The sequence below is a fragment of the Cylas formicarius genome, unplaced genomic scaffold (genome assembly GCF_029955315.1).
Source record: "Cylas formicarius isolate icCylForm1 unplaced genomic scaffold, icCylForm1.1 PGA_scaffold_10__41_contigs__length_53128322, whole genome shotgun sequence".
NCBI classification, from domain to species: domain Eukaryota; kingdom Metazoa; phylum Arthropoda; class Insecta; order Coleoptera; family Brentidae; genus Cylas; species Cylas formicarius.
Window position 1 is genome coordinate 19,236,308 of NW_026844214.1, and position 24,414 is coordinate 19,260,721.

Below are 24,414 nucleotides of genomic sequence, written 5' to 3' on the forward strand. Positions count from 1 at the left end.
TGATTTTTTTCTTATCCATCGGGGATTATTTGTACTGCAATACTTACAATTTCGGTTATTTACAGTATTGAAACAAAACGTAGCTATATCACTAAACAATATCCGACGAAGAAAAAATTACACATTTTCATTTAACAAAACTGCAATCCGCACGATTATAAAAATACTTTAAGGACGCAACGTGGCGAAAATAAAACAGCACAGAAACGTCCCTATTTTGGCTTGATCTGGGTTTAACAAAAATATTCTCGTACATAACTAAAATTTGATTTTTCAATAATTGAACTGAGGTGGCTTTTACTTGATGAAAATCCATTTATCAAAATAAATAAGAACTAAAAGTTCAGATTTTCAACATTTGATAAAGACACGGTGTTGTCGAAACAATTGTCATGTCATAATATATAATTTCGTGAAAATCTGAACTTTTAGTTCTTATTTATTTTGATTTTTCAATAATTAAAATAGAATAATATGTTTAGCAGTAAAGTACAACTTTTTTGCCTCAGCTTCAAATCTTTGATCAAGCACATGCTGTATGTATTCGGGCATAAGACAGGTAAGGTTTTTTGTCAAAAAAAAGTACAGGGTATAGGAGACAAAGTTTGTATATTTAGCAGAAAATACAACAAAATTTATTTAATTCGTACACAAAAAGGAAAAATGTTTTAGTCAACATTTTATTTTAGGACATTGGAAAAAACTTACCATTCTGATCTAGTTGCATGAGATCTTTGTAATTGTAACAGATTTAAGATATTATCTGATCTCCAATTGCCATGGTATCGCCGTTTTTTCTAGACTATTGTTGATGTATGTAATTTGGTTCAGGATGGAAGAATTTGAAATTCATCTTCTGAAAAACGAAATAAAAACATATTTGAACACGAATATCCTCCCTTTTCATTATTGTTGCTATTCACAAAAATGACAGCAATTTACAGCTTGTCATATACATGTATTATTTAAAACCGAGCTTTACGCCTGGATGACTTCACTTATTTAAGTTGACTGCAAGCATGATGAACAAAATCGATAAACTGAAAATTTAATTCGTTGCCTCAAAACAAGAATTTCATTAGTCAAGATAAGGAAAAATTGCGAAGAATATGAAATCTCTTTTGACAAGAATATATGAGTTTCAACTAAATAAATATACTTAGATGAACATATTTAACAGTCAAGTTAATATATCATTTTATAATAAGAAGTCATTCCTTACTGTGTAGCTATGTAAGTTAAAAATAATACGAGGGAAAATTGATATATAAACGTACCTCCTGCTGGAAGTATACTTATTCATGTTGCCAATATACACTACGGTGCAAAAGAAACGCGATAAATGAATGTCTGGTAAAATTGGCAAACTCAGTTATATATATGGTTGTTACTTGTTGCTCTCATGTTAGTTTGCCAGTACGTTTTGAAAGCAAGATCTATAGTACTATCATAGTTTGAAGTGCTGAAAATTACGTAAAAGGTCTCATTGTTGAACATAGACGTAATACTTGAATACCTTGCAAGAATTATTAATGATCGTTGACCGTTTTGGGAAAACCTGGAGAAATTAGATTAGGCTAAACTTGCTAGACGCATGAACCACACACAGTAATTTCAGGGCAGCAACGAGTAAAGCCACAAAAAGTAACATGTTTCTTAAAGTAAATTCGCTCTCAGCCAGAAACTGATTTAGACTGTTAAAGAATCCAATGCGGTGCAATACACAAATCGAAAAACAAAACGTATGGAAGGAATGATTTTTAACAAAAATTCGTTTTTAAAGAAAAGTTGATTGCGAAATGATTCCACATTTTAAAATTATTGTACGCATAACTCTTATATTAACCCCATATAATACCTAAAACGCCAGTCATCATTTAACGAAATGCTAGGATATGTAAGTTAAAGTCAGTGTTATCCGATGCTTGGCTAAAAAAATCAAAAAATTGGACAAAACATTTAGAAAATAGTATATTATGCAACAAGTGAGGCAAACGGCATTTGAGTCACGAGTTTATTTTACACGAGCGGAGCGCAGCGGGATATCATCCGTTCGCTTGTTGAACTCCAACTGGAATCCTGCAGACGTTTCGCCAAAATCTCACTTGGCATCTTCAATGCTCGCGCTCCGAAAACACTTCGAACACTGTGTTCGAACACTGGAATGGCTCGAAAGAGCAGTGTTATTTTTTTTGTCATATTTATGGCCGTTTAAGCGACTTTTTAAGTATTGACTAGTTTGTCCGATGTAGACACCGTTACAATTTTGGCATGGTATTTGATACACAACGTGGCTTTTTTTCTCGTCAGGGATTTTTTATTTTAATTTACTAAAGTTTTGTTCTAATAGGTTATAACCTTTGTGTGCCACAGTAATGTCGTGTTGTTTGAACACATTACACAAATTTTCCGATAGCCCTGGAACCTACGGTAATGGGAGATATTGTTTTTGAGTATTTTTCTTTTCGGATTTGTTACCAGCATTTTGATTGTAAAATTTGTGTATCCGTTTATTGAAAATTTTATTTATTAATACATCCGGATAACAGTTTAATTTTAGGGCTTGTTTTGCTTTTTTACTAGCTTGCTGTCTGTACTCAGGATCGGACAGTTTAATAGCGCGGTCGCCTAAACCTATTATTACGGATTTTTTTTGGGTGATGGGATGTTGGGAGTTGAAACTTACATACCTAGATGTCCAAGTATCTTTGGTGTACTATTTGGTTTTGATCTGGTCTTTGCTGTGGTATAGAGTCAGGTCTAGAAAGTTAATGACGTTATTTTTTTCGATCTCTATTAAAAATTGAAGTTTGTCGTTGTATGAATTAAAATTCTCTAGAATATCATCGATTTCAGTTTTTGGGACAGCACTTACGCAGTCATCGACATAACGATAAAATAGGGGGATATGAAGATTTATATTTTTTAGTACGGATTCTTCCAAATCTTCCATTACTAACTGTGCAATAACACTGGAAATCGATGCTCCCATTGCACAACCATCGACCTGCCTGTAATATTTGTCATTGAATAAGAAATAGGTTGATGTTAATGTTAATTCTACAGCTTCAAGAAAGTGATTTAACAGAATGTCTGTGAAATATTTAATTTTTGATGACATCTAACGAGATCAAAACATAGTTTTCAGGTATCCTGACATTTTTTATTTTTTCTTTAAAATCGAAAGAGTTTTTGATGTAATATTGATTTTGATTTATAACGTTTTGTAGTATATTTTTAAGGAACTTTGATAATTTTTCACAAGGGGATTGAATGCATGACACTATGGGTCTTAGAGGTACGCCAGGTTTATCCAGTTTAGGCAATCCATAGATTCTAGGAGGTAGTGCATTCTGTATTTTAAGATTTTTGGCTACATTCGGTGAAATAAAAAGTTCTTTTTCCCATTTTGATACCAGATCGTTATTTCTTTTTTGGAAAATGTTTGTAGGATCATTATTTATTTGTTTATATGTTTTGTCATCGTTTAGAAGGTCATACATTTTTGTGTTGTAGTCATTTTCGTGCATAATTACGGTTTTGTTTGATTTATCTGGTTTTAATATTTTTAAAGTTTTATTTCTTTTTAGGAAAGCTTTTGTCTTTTTCAATTTGCTAGTAAAGATTTTTTTGTTTGTTTGGTTACTTTTTTGTTTAACAAAGTTATTTTTAAAGTTTGTAATTATGTTACAGGACTTGGCCCTTATTTCATCCCTTCCACTAGAGTGTTGTGTAATACAGTTTCAATGTTACAAATAATACCGGTGATGGGTATTTCTTCAGGTTTTTCTACTGGGACTGCAAAGTTTGGGCCTAGGGCTAATATGTCATTCACGTAGTTGGGGATTTCAGTATCTGTAAGGTTTTCGATCCATTTGGAGGAATCAACACCGTTTGTCTGCGTGTTTAGCTCAGGGTTTATTTTTCTAATTTTGTTTACATTTTTTTCATTAATGTTTTTAAATAAATTTTCGGTTTTAATTTTTACAATAGTTGCATAGTTGTTAAAAATATTCGGTTCTAAAAGAGTTTTCAAAAATATTTCAATTTTTTCGATTTCCGATGTTAAATGGTTTATCGTATGGGTCGTCTCAGTAATTAGTAGGTTTAGGGTTTTTCGAACAAATGTTTTTAAAATTATTTCGTTGAATTTTCGTCCGAGGTATTTACATGAAAAATTGGTATGTGCAACTTTAATTCTTAAAAATGTGGGTGTTAGATTGTCATCCTTACAACGCAAAAGAAAGATTCTACGGTTTTTCTGTTTACACAATTATAGATTAAGTTTTGAGTACGCTTTTAGGTTGGTTGCCACCGTCTCTCCATACTCTTCTCTGACGGTTGGAAAATGGAGCATATTTTCACCCATGCTTGGCATATTTTTCTAGTTTGTGAGTTCTTGGATGCTTTTGATTTTATATATTCTTAAGAAATTGTTCTTGGGTTTTTTTTGGTCCTTTTTTAGTGAAATTAAAATAAGTTTCCGTTACTTGTGAAACATTTTATTTTTTGTGACGTTTCGGCCTTCAAGACCTTCTTCAGACATTTCATTTTAACCTACAAAAATGTATTTTTGAATAAAATTATGTATAGCATTGTTTTCCTGGTCATAATTAAAACATAGATAAAAATTTGTATAGGAGTCAGAAAAATAGATTGAAATGATTAAAAATTACTAGTGCAAGTCAATAGAACATACAAAGTGATTAAAAATAATATAAAAATAGATGCACAACAATAAAACATACATAATTTTTTATATTACGATTACATACCATAAGCCAAAAATCAACGGTTCACTATAAAGTTGTTTGGTAATTTACAGTTTTACAACATTCACAACAGCCACATCGAATATGTAAATCGACAAGCCACATTGATTCACAAAGTGTGAAAATTTTACGCTCAGAAAGCCACACAGAAAGACGGAAATTTTATGAAATGATTGAGATCCAAAAAAATCCAAACGCCATAAATTCTAAGACTGACACAAAAAATCTCAGCAAAATTTATCACAACTTAATTAAATAAAAAGACAAATTAACCCGTGAATCTCACACAAACCAAAAAAAAAACGCTTTAGAAAAAAAAAAACTCCGTTGTCCTACCGTGAAGAAACGTACATCCGTGCTTCGCATTATTGTTTTGGTTCGTCTTATATATATATATATATATATATATATATATATATATATATAAGACGAACCATATATTTATATATATATATATATATATATATATATATATATATATATATATATATATAAATATATATATATATATATATATATATATATATATATATATATATATATATATATATATATATATATATATATATATATATATATATATATATATATATATATATATATATATATATATATATATATATATATATATATATATATATATATATATATATATATATATATATATATATATATATATATATGATGACACTATATTCCGGGATATCATCCGTTCGCTTAAACGCATGGGGGTGTTTTTTAACGTTCCATTTGGCAGATAACAAAGGGTCACAAAGTTTAGGGAAAGTGATTCATCGATGAACAATTTCAGTTACCTTGTAAATTTAATAATAATAATAATAACAATGCTATTAATAATAGTAATAATAATAATAACAATAATAATAATAATAGTAATTTTATAACTAATATAGCAACGCAAATTAGTTACGACATCGTTTACGCAAGAGATTTTTAGGGCAAGTTGAAGGCAAACAAAGACAACCGAGTCTGAAATTTCTAGTTCCAAACTGTGTGCGAGTCAATTTAACTTTGAACCTCATATAGTGAAATTGACAGGTAAATGGAAAAGCCTGCAATTTGAACGAAAGGCTGCTCCAAAGCTTAAGATTCATATATTCATACTCGAATGTGTATTTTGATTATTAATTTTAATTGCTGCAGTGAGTTGTCACTCAATCAATTTATCAAAACAGGGAGAGCGAACGAAGTGTTGTACAACTACCTATGTGAAATAATTGAAAAATCTAATTACCAACATTTGGAAGGACAAAAAAGTAGTTAGAAATAAGGAAATCAATTAAAAGTAACTTCAAAGAACAAATAAAAATATGTCTGTTGCTTAGATAGATAAATAAATGTCAAATACAAAAGTTATAGATGAGACTAAAAGAAACAATTTATAATTATTTTCTAATATGCAGAGTAATTTATAAATATGCGGAAAATTCAACTTATATTTTTTGAATTTATATTATGACATTAATAGATAAAATGTGCCCTGTGTTTAATATAACATATTTTTGACGCCCTTTCCGACAGCTGTAATTTTACGATGCCAACAATTTTATAAAGTGATACCGTCATTATTGAATTCATTATTGAATTCGAATCGTTTATACAGGGTAAGTCAAAAGAAAAAATATCAATTTTCGTGAAACAATCAAACGGAACACCCTGTATATTAATTCTCTTATTAATGTTCTTTCAATTTTATTAAGCATTCCATATACGTAACCTTAGTATTTCTTGAAGTAAATGCATTTTTACGAACAAAATAATAAAAATTTTCACAAAAGATGAAAACAAAATAAATATTATTTGAACATCAAAATTCTACAGAGCCGAACTCCTTCAGATAATTGCATTCGTTACATGATAATACAAAATTTAATGCGGAAAAAACTTATTAAATCCGAGATTTAAACAAAAATAAAAACTGCGCAACTTTGGAAAAACAATTTAAACAGTATTTTACGCTAGCGATAATAATAATAATGCTAATAGTTCCAGAGAAGATACTTAAAACAACAAAAAACAAGAATAAAACACACTAACACAAAAACTAAGAACAAAATTGGAATCGCAAAAAAGGACCATTTACTTAAGTGTCAATTTATTTATGTCTCCCATCGACTTCGATACACCCTCTAACAAGGGCTTTAAACGATTGAGAGATGTAATAATAATAATAATAATAATAATAGTCATAAAGCATATGCATTGCAAACTTACTGACATTTGCACTTAAAGACGGGATCTGAAAACATTTAGTTTATAGAATAATATTTTGTGCTTTAAGAAAGGCAAAATTTCTAAATTAATGGAAACAAAATGAAAATTTTTTTTCAGAAAATTAAAAATGTATCTATTTATTTTTATTTTTCTTGGCTTATTGTGATATTTTGTCATAATTTGACAAATTTTCGAATTACAGAGAATGCTCAATAAAATTGAAAGAGCATTAATGGGAGTAATTGACAAAAAAAAGCTATAAATCTAAGAACACTTGGTTTTGTTCGTAAAAAGAGCAAAAGAGCATTATTAGGAGTAATTAATGGAAGTATAATATACAGGGTGTATCATTTGGTTCTCCACGAAAATTAATATTTTGCATTTTGACTCACATTATATAAACGATTCGAACTAACTTCAAGAAGTATAGAATAATTAATTGTACCACTTTATAAAATTGTTGGCATAATAAAATTACATCTGTCGGAAACGGCGTCAAAAATGTAGGGTATTAAATACAGGGCATTTTTGACGAAAAAATGACGATTAATCAGAAAACACTCAGTATAGGCCATAACAACCTAACATTGTGTGATTGAGTATAAAACGGAGCATTGCAATAAAAGAATATAACTTAGCTTTTGCATATATTTATGAATCGCCCTGTATATTTGAAAATAATTTTAAATTCTTTATTCTAGTCTTATATTAATATTTAACATTTTTTTCTAAAACAAATATTAAATGAGATATATTCTTAAACAGACTATTTGAACACCCTATATATGAAAATGGACAACATGATTTCAGATGAACAAAAACTTCGGTGGGCTGTCGTTATAGACATAAATATTGACATATTTCACGAGAAACATAAGTCAGTGTGTTGATTCTGTGGTGAAACATTGCACGCGGCGGTTTAACCTCCGTTCGTTCCCTACAGAATCCTTTGTAATCGTCCAAAAATTTTGAAATCGGTCTCCACTGAGTGGATTTAGTGTTTTCAGTGTTTTGTGAACGTTGTAAAGTGATAATCGTCGCCGATCCCTTCGTTTTTCCCGGTTCACGCCGTTATGGAGGCCGGATTGACCCGGATGGTCCGCGGCGGTAGCGGGGGGTGTCGGTTTTTTTTGGTATCGGTCAAATTTGTTTTTTGCTAGTTGTGCAAATATTGGTTATATGTCTTCTTTGTACGTGTTGGTCCATGACCAAAAGCGAAGATCCTCGACGGAAGTCGGCAATGGGCGAATGATCCTAGCAGTCGAGCCCAACATTTTTTGTGAAACGCATAATTGAATTGAATTGAAGTCAGTGTGTTTACCATTTGGTAGCTTTTATCTACTTTATTATTTTATTTAGTTTAGTTAGTTTTATTAAGTTTTACCTTTAAGGTTAATCAATCATAAATAGTTATAACAAAGAAGTCCATTTGTTTACGAATTTTTAAAATATATTGACTAGATGGAAAAATGTAACGTAACGGGATGCTGAGCGACCAATACAAAAGTTGATATTTTGTAAAGCAAATTCCAATTTGGCTTAAATGCGGTTCAATGGTGTTGAGAATTTCAAGTCTCTTACAAGTCTTTGCTGACTGTTTGAGAGTAAATATTTAAGACCAAGTATTTCCGGACTTACGTTTACATAAACTTAAATCTCCAGCCGTTGCGTTGGCTCATGTTTTATGAAATACTCTGTATATTTTATATTTAAATAATACTTTATTTTATGAACAGTTTTTAAATATAAAAGTTGCTCGATGGGATGTGTTGCATGTGATGACTATATTTCCAATCTCATAGGTATCGAATAAAATCTCACTTCCTTATTTTAAATGGAACACCTGGCATATTGTATCATTTTTGGAATTCTGAAACAATTTCATGGTTAGTTTCTTGCTTTCTAGAGAATTATTATCAAGGAATCGACGCAAGGTTGATCTTGGAATGCCATTTAACTCCTAATGGCAACTTTCATGCCCCCCGGCGTCTTTAGAAGAACTGTACACAAATTTTGCATTGAAATTGTAGATTATTAGGAGATTTTTTTATTTGCTATATTAAAGTTTCAGAAATATTATAGTAAACGTTGAGTGATCTCTTCAAACAGTTTTTTTTTTTAATTTCAATATTTAGAAACTGTATGTGCAATTGTCCGATAATAAAGATAAAGATAAAAATAAATAAGTATTATATTAATTTTCCAATCATAATGCTTCATTTAGTCGTGCAGTGCGGACGTGTTTTAAATCGCTGCGATAATTAAACCGTTTAATCTGTGTTTTAATAAGTGACTCTAACTTAGGGTTTTGGAATTGACCGGTCAAATTTTTTTGTGTCAATTGACCGGTCAGAAAAGGCAGAGGACTGACCCTAGTCCGAGCTTGTAAGAACGATAAAAAATTCGCAAAGAATTTGAAGGAAAAAAATAGCGTTTCTCAAACAGAAACCAGAAAGCAAGTTGCGGAACTTCCAACTAATGAGATATTAGAGATAACCCAACAAGCATTAGCAATGATGCAACATTATTCTGAAGGTATAAACAAAGCTACAGATACTGGTAAAAATATTCAAGACGTTTCGAGCACATTTCATATGATGGTAACTAGACCATTATAAGAATAAATCAGCAAATTGACCCAAAAATAGTATTGAAAGAAATTAAACAAAATCTCATTAATCAAAGCAATGCCCAGAAGTGTTTCCAAGTGTAAAAAAGCTACGAAGCGGAGCTGTGTTGGTGGAATGTGATAACGATGTTCATCAAAGTAAACTAAAAGAAAAGTTGGAAAAGGATAAAAGCTTTGTGATGGAAGAAGCCCAGAATACGAATCCCTACATTATGATAACTGGTATCGAAAAAGGATGTGAGCTAAATGGGAAGAAATGGAAGACCACCTAGAATTACAAAAACTTTTAGGACAAGAAGCAACTAAAATGATCAAGTTTTTAACACAAGAAGGATTGTAGAAATAAACTTAAGGAAAACTACAAATACAGAATAAAAAAGTAAATTTTGATCTGAAAAGAGTATATGGTGAGGAATACTATAGCATATCAATGTGCTGTAAAAGCTGTTTGGACATGTGGCTAAGCATTGCAAAGGTGTGCTGTATTGCCAAAAATGAGTTGGAATGCATGAATGTAAAGATTGTTCTGAAAATATACCTTTGGATCGCCCAAACTGTAAACGACTAAAACTGGAGATCCTAATTCCCAGCATATTTAAACAAAATAGAACAATATCGACAGTCTACTGAGTAATCGAGTAAGCCCAAAAATGCTGTTACTTTTTTATAAACGATAAACAATCGTTGAATATACTTAATATAAACACAAATTCTGTGTAATACATCAAAGTCTTCAATCCATAGGTAATTCTGTAGACCCAATAGAAGACTTCTTATTTTCGAACAACGAAGGTGAAGTTTTATGTTTTACTGAACACTGGAAAACTAAAATCCAACTTCAAAATTATGGAATTAAAGGATTTACACTGGCAACTAGTTTTTATAGACAATTAGAAAAAAAAACATGGTAGAAGTGCAATATTTCTGAGAAACAATATTAAATTTAATGCAAGAACAGACATTAATAACTTAAGTGAGGAGTTTATTGCTGAATGCTGTGGATTTGAGGTGCAAAACGCAAATAAAACAATAATCATTGTGTCATATAATGTAAAGCACACTATTTCTAGTGACACTCGTATAATAAGTAAAACTAGTAGCTGTATTGATAATATATTAACAAATTTCGATGGCAATATGACACACCAAGTTTTACATGCATTGATTTCAGATCACACTGCTCAGAACTTAGTATTATATACGGAAATACAGACACTTGACTATGTAAAAAAAAAGAAATTTTAATATAGCCAATAAAATAAAATTTAAAACAGTATTGCAAGAAATAATTTGGTAAGTACTTTATAGACTAGATAAAAATCTGGTTAATAATCAGTGGTCGACTTTTATGAATTGCTTCTTAGACAAGTTTCTAAAGTGCCTTCTAGAAACTTTAAAAAAACTAAATGCATAAAACACCCTGAAATCAATGAATTTAAAAGACATTTGGATATTCTTTACGTGATGCAAAATACTATATATAACGAGCTCTACGAAAAAGAAGGATGATGATAGCCTTCTAATAAAATATAAAAAACAGAATTATGCGGATGGATTAAAAAAATCAGATAACAAAAACAAATGTGCCTGGTCTATAATAAATGAAATTAAAGGGAAACATGGTAATAAAGATGTAGAAATTGAAGGTAATAAAGAGATTTTTGTAAATAATTTCAATGAATTATAAATTAATGTTGCACCAAACTTAGTAAAAGAATTAGAAAATGTACCTTTTAGTTCGAACGTTGCATTTAATCAAATCGCAAAAGTTCTACAATGAACAAGAAATTTGGGTTATAGCTAAAAAATTAAAGAATAAGGTTATCTGAACGACATAAAAAATTATCGCCCAATAAGTCTGCTCCCATCTTTCTCGAAAGTTTTCGAAAATGTGATGTGTCATCAAATTTTAAACTTCAGGATCGACAAAAATTGAACCGAATAATTTACAGCATGAATACTTTCCAGGCAAGATAACTCAAACAACAGTATTTACCTTTCTACAACATATACCTACTTGATGTTTTAGGTAGTGGTGAAATCCCCTTGTTCATTGATTTGTCAAAAGCCTAAACTATAACATACTTTTGTATAAATTACATATGTTTGGAATAAGAGGAGTGAGTTTAAGGTAGGTGGAATTATACCATTAAAAAAAAGTAGCAAGTTGTAATGGGCGAGGGTGAAAATCGAGTAGTATCAGAAAGCAAAAATATTGCAGCAGGTATACCGCAGGGCAGTGTAATAGGGCCAATACTATTTCTTTTGTTTATTAACAATATTATAGAATTTTATGCGATTGCTCAAAATTGTAAAATCACTAGCTAACCCGATGATACCAATGTATACCAAAGATACCGCAAATCTCAAAAAAGATGCTGAGAGATTCATGATGGGAGCGGATAGTTGGTTTACTAAGAATAAATTAATTATTTATAAGACTATAAGCTGTAATGATGTTTCGAACAAATCGATCAGGAATGGAACTACTGCGGACGTTAAATTTAAACAACTTTGATATTGTTTTAAGCGATTGCACAATGATTTTGGGTGTTTTGGGATAGCACGTTATCATTTGAAAATCATGTAAATAATGTTGTAGATAAATTAAATAATGTAATATATACTTTTTATAAAACTTCTGGATTCCTCCTGCGTTGGTTTTTGCTGAGTCGAAATTGCTGACGCTTCGCCAATCATCCTGTTGGCTTCTTCAGAGCTTGACTGAAACTGGCTCGTATTTTACTCTGTACCTGCTTATATATTGTTTGAGGGGGCGCTAATGAGGGGTATAAACACAGTCTCGGATGACTGATTCCCAAATTGGTGACAGGTGGAAACCTGAGTCGCGGTTAAGATTGTTTATAGATTTCTATAGACTGTCGGATTTTTCGTTGGTAGAAGAACTGATTACATGCAAGAATTTTAGTTTTATCGAATAAAATTTTATGTCCAAGTTTCATGAGTGTGTTGGGCAACAGCTGATGAGTTTATTTTTCTTAGTCGAAAGGCTCCTTCGTGTTCTTTAAGCCTAGTTGATATTTTTCGTCCGGTCTCCCCAATGTATTCTTTGCCGCATATGCATGGAATGTTATAAACTTCTGGCATCTCAAATGGAATTTTGTCTTTGACGGACCGCAGATGTTGAGAGATTTTTGGACAAGTGGTAAATCTGATTTTGACATTATACTTCTTTAGAACTTTTGATATGTGGTCAGTGATATTTTGAATGTAAGGGAGGAGCACAGCGGCAAGTGTAGGATTGCTTTCGGCCTCATTGTTATTGGAAGGTTTTAGTAAAGTGAATTTTTTGATGGAACGCTTAATATCGTTAATATGGAAATTATTAGAGGGAAGAGCAGAGGTAAGGTTTTTTAATTCTGTTTTCAGTGACTTGGGCTGAGATAGTTTTACGGCTCTGTAAACAAGAGAGTTGATAAAAGATGATTTTTGGGTCGGATGGTGGTGTGATCATGCATTAAGGTATCGGTGTGTGCGTAGGTTTTCTGTACTGAGGAATCCAGAAGTTTTGTAAAAAGTATTACAGTAGCCTGTAGAAGTTTCTTTGAAAAACTAATGTAATGTAATGTAATATATAGTCTTAGAGTATTAGGTATCTATCACATATGAGATACGGTCTTGTTATATATGGAAACTGCAGAGACATGGAAAAAAAAATCCAAAAGAGAGCCCTGCAAACTATACCGCAGCAAAATTTTCGAGAGTCTTGTGGGGGAAAATTAAAAAAAAAACAAAATTTTAACCTTAGCCGATACTGATTGTCTTAAAAAAACAGAACCTTTGTTGAAAAAGGAAGTTCATAGTACAAGAACCATGAATTACACATGCACAGACTGACCATGAATGAGAAGGGTGCATATTATCAGTGTGTTCGGCTTTATAATAGTTCGCTGAACAACATAAATACAATTAGAGATTTGAAAATGTTAAAGATAATTTTTAATTTTCTCATAGAAATAGAACCATATAGTGTAGAAGAATACTATGGATTTATTGAAAACAACAACAAACAACCTCTGTAAATCACACTTTTTCAATGTAATTATGCTTTGAAGTAAAGATAATTTATTATTATTATTGTTATTATTATTATTATTATTATTATTATTATTATTATTATTATTATGCTCGTAACATGATCACATATTCAAATGACACTTTCTTTTTGGTTCGTCACTCTGCTCTATTGTGTCGTCGAAATTCTCTTCAATCCACGGTTTAAACATAACAAATAATGACTCTAACACCAATAATGGCAAAGCGAAAAATATTTTAAAATTTCAATGTTTCGACACTACTAAAATAAAAATACCTCCCTCTACTGATAGACGCTAGTAAATCGGATTTTTATTGGTATCGCTCGGTTTATTGAGGGCAAAGGGCTTTCCGTTTATGATAGGTGAGGCAAATCATTACAATTTTACGATCTATATCAATAGTTCTAACGGACCTCGAAGGGATATGCGTAACAAATTAAACGAAACTTCATATAAACCATTCATAATCGCGCAAATTAGTCGTCTTCGAAATTTCCTTTACCCTTTAGACGAATTAAAAAAACTATAGTCGGTAAAGCTCAACGGAGCGATGTCGAAATGTTTATTCTTTGGACCAAAGAGGCTGACCATGCGAGAATGGTTGCACAAAGTATGTAATCAGCTTATGCCGAACAGGTCGCCAGCCGCCGGTAGCAAAGATTCCTAAGGGCGCGCTCATGTGAGATCTCCGGGGCGTCAGAGCGGAAATTCCCCTATGATCACAGAAACAAAACCGGCAAACTTTCTACGCTGTACCTTTTGTGTCGGTCCACGGCCGTGTGCTTTCGTCTTTTTAAGACGCCATCGATTTGCCGCGGTTTAATTTTAACCACAAACGAAAGTAACAGTTCTGATCATCTGTCACGGTTTTTTCTACTTTCACGAACACCGACGTCGTCGACGTCGTCGTCGTCTGCGGGGTCACATTCTGTTTGGGTTCCGTTTGATGCTTTCAATAAGGTCGATTGATCGATAGCTCAACTGAAAAAGTTTGTATATTATGAATAATCAGCTTCATTGCGTGGATGGATTATGTTAAGGTTTATTTCACGAGTCTTATGATTTTTGTGCTAAATAAACGAAACACGAATTTGGGTCGATTATAACAAAACAATTGTTGGTTAACTTTTAAAAAATTTTGGATAAATTTTGAAAATCGACTCTAGATGAAACGGCTTTTCTTGCTGCGTCTCCATTATTTGGATAGTGATTTTTTTTACTAGTATTACTACTATATATTATACTATAGGATATACTATTATTAATGCCTAAACTTGACGGACCAACCTCAGCTAAACAAAGACTGCTGAGCACCGTGACCCACTCTATCATGTTATATGCTGCCCTTTCTTGATCAGGTATATTGAGATTCAGAAAGTATGTCAATATGATGATCAGAGTACAAAGAAAATTGACCACCTACACCCTTCGAACACTTCGGAGCAAGCATTAAAGATGCCAAGTGAGATTTTGGCGAAACGTCTGCAGGATTCCAGTCGGATGCAGGATTCCAGTCAGAGTTTGCTTTGAAGTGATTTAGAAGTTTAATATAACAATAACTGAACGCTCAAGATAAAAAAAAAATATTGACCTAAAACCAAAGCCATATTTGGTTTTAATCGACTAATATTTTTTAATTCATCTGAACGTAATTGTTTATTGCGTCCAAGAACCTCAATTTCCACTGAGAAGATGCAAAATATAATCTGCTGTAAATTAATTTTACAACACATTCATACCATACTATATAATTTGGTGTCTACTTTGGGCAATCTCAAATCTTCGATCCCATTAATTCAGGTTTCATGTATTTAATAATGACGCAGATAAGGGTTTCCAAAGAAAAAAAAGATTCTAGTTTAAACAGACCTTACATATTCAACAGAAATACAAACAAACAAAACATTGACTATTTTACTATGGTTTTCTTCTAAAATAATCCAATTACCTCGTAACTTTGGTACTGTAACATATTCAAAATAGTACGATCACCGATTACCTAGGTTTCTTGTTTTGTTGTATGAGCTTTGGTCTAACTCGGTTCAGAGAGGTCGACTTTCAATTTCGTCAATATCCCCTTATGAAACAAAATAATATTAAAACATATTTTCAGTTTCAAAGCACAATAAAATAAGTAAATCGGTATTGAGATGTTCAATCTTCGATAGAGAAAAGATTATGTTATGTTGAGCATATTCTCTTTACCTTAAATCTTGTCTGAATATCATTTTTAGTTGTATAAATATGAAGTTTTTAAAAAGTACGCAACTTTCGTTTCTTTCGATTGTCTGGCAGTTAATGAGTGTACACATTATAAGCAGATTTGTTTTCCTAGATTACATGGAATCATTGTAGAATGCTAAAATGCTACTTAATATTTAGATGTCTTTTGCGGCAAAGTACATAAACTAACCCCGACTAAGAATAATACAATGTTCTTCTCTAAACATGTTTTAACTTCATAGCATGAGTTAATGGAGAAGTTCTGTTCTTTTAATTCTGGAAAACACAACATAAACCTGACGCACCGTTTGGTGCTTGATCAGTGGGTGAGGGAAATAGAGATTAGAAAAAGAAAATTAGACAATATCTAAATCTCTGTTCGACTGGTCTATTGAATTTTTCGACTTTAATTATAACTTATAAATCGACATAGAATGTATATCAATTCTCGGGTGGATTTATCAATATGGTTACCCATATCAATTGTGGATAAAAACATATACCTATACTGTCTGGAACCTCTATATTGGAAAAAAATTGTGTGAAAATAAAAACATGCTTGAGTATGGTGGCATGTTAGCTGTCGGTTTTTCTCTTTAAATTATTTTAACAAGTAACTGAATTTAAGTAACCAAGGACGGGGGAACGTAACTAAATCCAAAAAAGACCTGGGTTCAAAGAAAATGCCCATTATAGGGTTCAAAAGAATTCAAGAAGAATAGAGAATATTATCTAATAATTTATTATTTATTAGAGTTGACATATCACATACACACATACAACCATAGCTCAACAAATTTATTGGTAATCTACTTTGTCTTCTTTGCTCACAACATAAAAAATACATCGAAGTTTGTATAGTTATGGATTTACTCTGTGAGTTCTTTTTCGATTTGAAAATAAAACTCTACAAAACTTTGGTCACTGAGGAACTGTCATCTCTTGATGTTACAATTCACCGATTGACAGCCTGATCCATCAAGTAGTCAAGATCCTACATTCTCTGCTCTTTTGTAATACTAAGCAGGGTTGTTTTTTACCAGTTGTCTAGTGTCACTGACTCGATCAAACTGTAGCTTAAGGCTTTGATTCGCAATGATATGGCGTTGTCGGCAACACATTTACACTCTGTTTTCCTGCCATATCTTTCGCGGCGATGTTTGTGTAAATTTATTATATCCCCTTTATCAAATTATCTTCAAATTCAATATTATTTTGTGATTATCCAGTTTCTTGTTTTCAGAAAGATGAAGTCATTCTGTGGGTCTTGAATGATAGTTTGCACTATCCATATCTACTGGTACTGAATCGGTTGGACGATATTTTATCACTTTACCAAAATATTCTGCAATAATATCAGAATTCATAAGCTCGTAGTAATCTCGCTTATGACTTGATACGCTTTTTTTGCATTTTTTTGTTTTTTTTTTGTTGCACCTCTTGTTTTTAAGAAAAATAAATGAAAACGATTTCCGTACATGTTCCTATATATATATATATATATATATATATATATATATATATATATATATATATATATATATATATATGTCGGTCTAGAACGTTCTACGCCGTTTTCCGACACCTAACCTCCACTCTTCTCTATTTAACCATAGCTGGTCTGGTAATTCTCTTTCTATTAGTTCCTTTTCTATTCCCTCCTTCCAACTTTTTCTAGGCCTTCCCCTTTTATTTTTCCCTTGCGGTGTCCACAATAGTATTTGTTTCGGGATTCGGTTTTCGGGCATGCGCTGTACGTTTCCAAACCATATAAGTTGTTTTGTTTTTATGTCGTCTACTATTGTATGTTTTATTCCCATGATCTCTCTTATCTTTTTATTTGTTAATTTTTCTTTTTTTGATCTTCCAGCCGATCTCCTCCAGAAGTCCATCTCGGTTGCTAGTAACATTTTTCTGTTTTGTTCTTTAGCTGCCATACCTCACTTCCGTATGTGATGATACTTTTTATTATTGTATTATATATGGTTTTTTTATTAGTTTTGGATATACTTTGGTCCCACAAGATCCCATTCAGCATGGCTATTGCTTTTCTTCCTTGTATTATTCTTTCTTTTATTCCCTCATCTAATCTTCCGTCCTGCGTTATTTTTAGTCCTAGATATTTATACTCCTGGCAGTCTTTTATTAGGCGTCCGTCTTCCAATGTTATATTTCCAGATGTTCCTCCTACAGTCATACTTTCAGTTTTTGTGATGTTAACTTCTAATCCCCATTTTCCATACTCTTCTACTAACTTTCGTGCCATATATTCTAGATCATCATGATCTTGTGCTAAGAGTATTTGATCATCCGCAAAGAAAAGGGTATATAATGTTGTTTCATTTAATAGTGGGATTCCCATTCCTCTGCATTTGTTCATCCATTTTTGTAAGGCTTGTTGTAGGTATATTTTGAATAATACAGGAGACAGGCAGCATCCTTGTTTGAGGCCCTTTGTAATTGGTATGGGCTCAGAAAAAGTGTCCTGTATTTTGACTTTAGCTGTTATATCTTTATATAGATTTTTGACCGCTTTTATCGCATTTGAATTAATGTTCGTTTTTTCTAAAGCCTCCCATAGTTTCTCTAGAGGTATGCTGTCATAAGCCTTTTGAAGGTCTATGTAGAGGAGATGTACCTCCTGATCTTTGGCTGTTTTTTTCTCTAAAACCTGTGTTACTGTATACAAATGGTCTACTGTTGATCTCCCAGCTCTAAATCCCGCTTGTTCCTCTATTTCTATCTCCTTATATTCAGCTTCAATTTTTTTTTCAATATTTTACCATATACTCTACTTAGTGTGCTCGTTACTGCTAGTCCTCTATAGTTTGAGCAACTGTCCCTACTTCCTTTCTTAAAAATAGTTGTGATATAAGAGCCTTTCCAGTCACTTGGTATATCAGCCCCGTCTATGCACATCTGAAACAATTTTGTTAGATGGCGATATAGATTCTCCGTCCCGTATTTTATTAGTTCTCCTGGTATTTCTCCTGGACCAGCGGACTTTCGGTTTTTTAGGTTTTTAACATGTTCCTACAACACTTAAAATTATAACCAAAAATTTCAGCTAAAGATTACAAACTTTACTAAAATACAATACAACGTTAATAGTATATTTTGTTTGGTAAACATATCTTGGATTTCATATCGTTACGAAAATGCCATACTACGTTAATAGTATATTATGTTTGGTAAACTTCTTAAGTCACTCGTTTTTAACACTCGCTTCGCTGCGCTCCGCTCTTTCCAAATAAGCTTGTGACTCAAGTGCCGTTTACAGTTTGCTTTTGGATATATTTTTGCAAAATAACACGAATACATTCAATGATATACTGCAAAATCTACTAAATCATCCGATTGCTTCCAAACCCGTGCGGTAATATCCCGGAAATGTCCGAAGTGGGATCCGTGGGACAAAAAAGTCATGTGGTAAAGTGACGCTTCCCGCACGCTAGATCGGTGTATAATTAGGTATTTTACAGGAGGGAGTAGAAAAAATAAAATGTTGGCTGTCCACGTTTAACATAGGAAAAAATGCTTCTCTATTCATGGTATTTTTTTTTTTAGAAAATAGGAAGAAAAATTCACAAATTTTTCAAAACAAAGTTGGCACCTACGGAAGATAGATTGTATAGCTGCACGACACTCCCTTGGGCTGCTTGAACAATCATTTCCCAGGCCAAGGAAAGGATCGCCTGTGGCCTCTCTGAAATTAATACTTTTTTTAATTACATTAAAAGAAGTCCCTTATTAACGTAAATGAAAATGTTAAATTAATAAAATCAGAGAAAAGGTACCTTCACTAAGGAATTATGTGCGGCAACATAGCAGGTGAGATGGTTTGTGGTTAAAAAGTCTATTGTTTAGCATGGGACTTAAAATAGGAATCAAAAATATTTTTCCGTCCCATTCCGATTTGGCATTGCAGCACAACTTTTTGATACTTATATCTAAATATACATGGCGATATTAAATATTAATCATTGTTTTGAGATTCCATAATCATGCGAAACGATAAGCGTTATTAGATCCAGGTGATATTTTTCGCGCAGAACGCTAAAAGCGATGGAGGTGAATAGTTTTTGAGTCGAGCGCAAAGCAAATGATGCAGAAGAACCTCGTCGTCGTCGTCGTCAGTTCCAAGCTGACGCGTCGCAAATGACCCGAGAGCGCCATAAAGGCGCGTCCGCCCAACAACAACGGGCTGAGCCGCCGGTTTTACAACTTCACTCTAAACTATTCAAAATGTGCTCTTTTACGCGGTATTAAGTTCTCCTGAGTAACTTCGGCTTCAGACTACCAAACGCACCGACCCCAAAATCGACCACGATTTTTCGCTTATATTTACAAAAACTGACCACGCGGTAGGCGAGCATTACAAAAGCGAAACAGCAAAAAGGGGCAAACCGAATTATAATTAAGAAACTTTAATTTCGATTTCATAAAAATGTACTCATATTATGAGACTTGATATAAGTATTGCCACTTAAACACACATTTTTTGAATTATTGTTTTACCACTGGCGTTTGTGAAATCGTTTTAATTAATTTAAATAATAAAAACAAGTGACTTAACAAGTTTGACAAACATAATATACTATTAACGTAGTAGGGCATTTTAGTAAAGATATGTAATCTTTTGCTGGAGTTTTTAGTTATTGTTTTAAATCATCTAGGGACACGTACGGAAACCGTTTTCATTTAGTTTTCACAAAAACAAAAGGCGTTACGAAAAAACTAGAAAATGCAAAAAAAAGTATTATAAATAGGTTAATCTAAAAAAGCATACAAACAAACAGTGAACTTTAATTTAATTAAATAATTTTATTTAATGCAAATATCAATTAGATTTCCTTCTGTGACGCCACTGGGATTAACACTTTTATTCTAATTGCGTTACCGCAAATCATGCCGGTTTTAATCAAAATATAAAAAAAGGTTTTTGAATTATTAGGAAAAAGCAGATTTTTTCTAGAAACTTCAGCAACCTGTATCTCGAAAACAAATCAAGTTGGGACCTATGTTTATGGGAAGAAAGTCTTATTTTTAACAGATATTAATGTGCCTTGATGAAAATGGTAGACACTAACAATCATCCGTATTGCAAGCGAAGAGGGATTTTTAAATGAGAGTTGGCTAACTTTACCATCGTGCCATACGCGAGATTGCCACGAGCTTACGAATTCTGATGTTTTTGAAGACTATTTTGGTGAAGTGACAAAAATATCGTCCAGCCGATTCAGTAGTAGGTATGGATATTGCAAACTATCATTCAAGACACATAAAATGACTTAAATTTGAAGATAATTTGGTAAAGAAGATATAACAAATTAACAAAAACATCGCCGCGAAAGATATAGCAGAAAAACATAGTGGAAAATCTAGAAGAGCATTCTTAAAAATAAGTAATATTTTATACACACGTAAGTTTATAAGCATTTTTTTAGTTATTTTTATCTGCTGAATAATGCTATTTGGATTTCAATTAAAATGTTGTAAAATAAAAAAAAATATTGTCACTTAAAACTGGATGGTAGGCCATAGGCTTTATTTATTATTATTATTAAAATGCCTGCTGTTAGTACTGAAATTGCGGCTGCAAAGTTTGTGTTGATTTAAGACGGAATAAGCGAGCGACATGTTGTCCAATTTTATCACCCCTTATCAAGTAGCACTATGCACCGTATTTATAGAGGTCTTTAGGAAACTGGAGGTTACACTAGACGACATGATGATCGCTCTATCAGCTTTCAAAGTCTGAGAGATCGTCTTGCCGCAGGTTTTCCAGGAATCATGAACACAAGGGTTAAAATGAATCGAGGAGCATTAGTTTACTGATAAGTCGAGACAACCGGACCACCACCACAATAACGGTTGGCACATTGGCACAATAAAAATTTGGACGTTTTTTAAAAAAAATTGGGTACATAATGTATGTTATGTATAAAATAGTCAAGCGCTCTGTTTTTCGTGCCAGTGAGTGTATATAGGGATTTAATTTTTCGTTTTTCGTCTGTAAGTGGGACAAAAACAAAAATAATCTGATATTACCAATATGAACTCACACCGACAGAGTAACAACACCAGATAGTTTTTGTTCTTGTCCCACCTACTAACGGAAAAGGAAAACTAAGAATGGCTGAATATTGTATATTATTCAGTGTTGTATTGTCAGTTATCCATACATTATATTCATTAACGATTAGTTTGCGACCACACGTTACTTTTATCGATTGATTGTATTTTCCTTATTCTTTTTCTCGACTCATTAACAGACTTGTATCGTTTAGATTCTGGTCATAAATATTATTGACCGGTAGGTATTTGTTTGAGATGTTTAATTATTTTACTTTCACTTCATTTAAATGAAAACGAAACTTAAACCTTGTGTAAACTACATTTTGTTAAACTTCCAGGTTCTCGTCAAAAACCAATTAAAATATGTAATAAAGTGTATTAATTACAATTTTTGACATGGATATTATTTTCAATCGAGGGCTTGACCCGAGTAAACCTCAGTTTATATTTATATAATTATAATTTGAAATTAAAAATCAAAAAGAAACCAATGAAAAATTATACATTGTAGTCAAGTAAGTGTGGAAATTTATATTTATGTTTGAAGAAGAAAGAGAATTGTTAGACAACCATTTCAGGAGGACAACAGTTTTAAGTTAAACGGTATACAGGGTAGGCCAGAGAATATATAAATTGCACAAGCAAAGTAACACTTATTTTAAAAAATTAGCAAAATGGTATTAGGAAAAGTTGTTCTGAATTAAATGTGATGCCCAAATACAAGCAAGCTTTCCTATTTTTATAAGAGGTTGACAAATTTATTAAAATCAATATTTATTTATTAATATTTGAGGCAAACACCAAATTCATGTTTGTTATAACGATATTAAGCGTAGAACTTTTAAATTTCGAAACAATTCTTCTTAACAAGGTAGGTAAAATTAATACTAAAAGGCATATTAAAAAATTCCAAATTTACATAAATTAGAAGACAATAAAATACGTTTCTTTTACAATTTTTATAGTTTATGACCTACAATGTTTAACATTTGGCTAGAAATAATACACCTAAAATAGTTGTCCAACATGCAATAACAATAATTGCAGATTGGTGGCTCGATTAGTAAAAAAAAATATTCCATATGTTGCACACTTAAGTGACCACACTGTGTAAATAAAAATTAATGTTATATTTAGAAGGACGTTCACTAGATATTTACTTCATTGTCCACTAAAATTTAGCAGTTGAGAAATTTAGGGTAAACCAAAAACACCGTCCAAAGATTTCGAGAAATAATTGAATAATACAAGTTTCTATAATATACACGTATACAACCACTAGACATTTTCAGTTGAGATTGTAGTTATTTTCTCTTTTCAAATAGACTGTAGTCATAGGTGAGCTTTTTCAATATGCTACAGATATTACACGTTCCATGTTTTTTTTTTGTTGGTTACTGTGTTGCTAATAAATTGACCAATAAATATTTAAAACTCTGCTTTAAAATTCTGGGTAGAATGGCAACTTTGAATTTTGGGCAAATTTTCAAACCAACGATGAATTTTGTTTTTACCAGCCTCCATCATTTTAATCAATAAAATTTATGAATGAAGAAAACTAAATAAAAGAATTTCCCATAGAATCACAATTTATTTATTGAAAATGAAATGAAGATATTAATATATTGACGTGATTGACGTGTTGAATTTAAAACACCTGCAGAACCATCCAAACTGACAAACGTTAAAGTACTATTAGTGTTTTAAATGTCTTCTTGGTTTTATGAGACATTTTATTAATGCGTATTAAGTTAAATTTCTCAGTTACCGATGCTTTTGAATATATAAAAATATTATTTTGTCTTACGATCATTTTTGCATCACGTTAAAATAAGAAAACTCAATTGATTATATATCTAGGATTCTGATAAACTTGTGGCCTATTTGAAAGCTACAGTTTAGGAAGGCACTTTGTTAGACTTTTCTTTTTTTTTCTTTAATTGAAAAATGCATTGGTTTTTCTTAGAAGCCATCGAATATTTTTATATCCTTTAACAAGCTAGGGTGATACGTCATATACCCCAGCGTAAAGCGTGTTTTTTGTCAGAATTAATCATCAATCCTCGAAATTTGAAAAAATGTGTCGTTCCAAAAATACGTGTGCTTGCAGGAATTACCCTTCAATATGTTTGCTTGAAGGTGGTAGACACTGATTCAGTAGAAATATTAAACGGATATCGAACTTCCATTGTCTTTCGGACAGTTATATCACTACCTGAGTTTGTATCACTACTGAGTTTACACTTGATAACGGGTAGTGATACAACTGTCCGAAACGTTGTGTAAGTTAAAAAAAAAAGACAACGGAAGTTCGACATGCTTTTAGTATTTTTACCCTTCGATATATTCCATTTGAACCCCATTAGCAAAAGCTCAATTCCTGTCAATCTCAAAAATTACTACACTAGTAAAAAATTAA

General features: G+C 31.9%; 1 long non-coding RNA gene across 1 annotated transcript in view; it reads right to left on the reverse strand.

Annotated features, from left to right (window-relative positions):
• Window positions 1-599: 599 nt before the first annotated feature.
• The window catches only part of LOC132708004 (uncharacterized), an 87,433-nt gene continuing 63,618 nt past the window's right edge, over window positions 600-24,414 (reverse strand). Inside the window, exon 3 of the long non-coding RNA XR_009619808.1 lies at window positions 600-856. This is a non-coding gene — a long non-coding RNA (uncharacterized LOC132708004). The remainder of the gene's footprint in view (window positions 857-24,414) is intronic.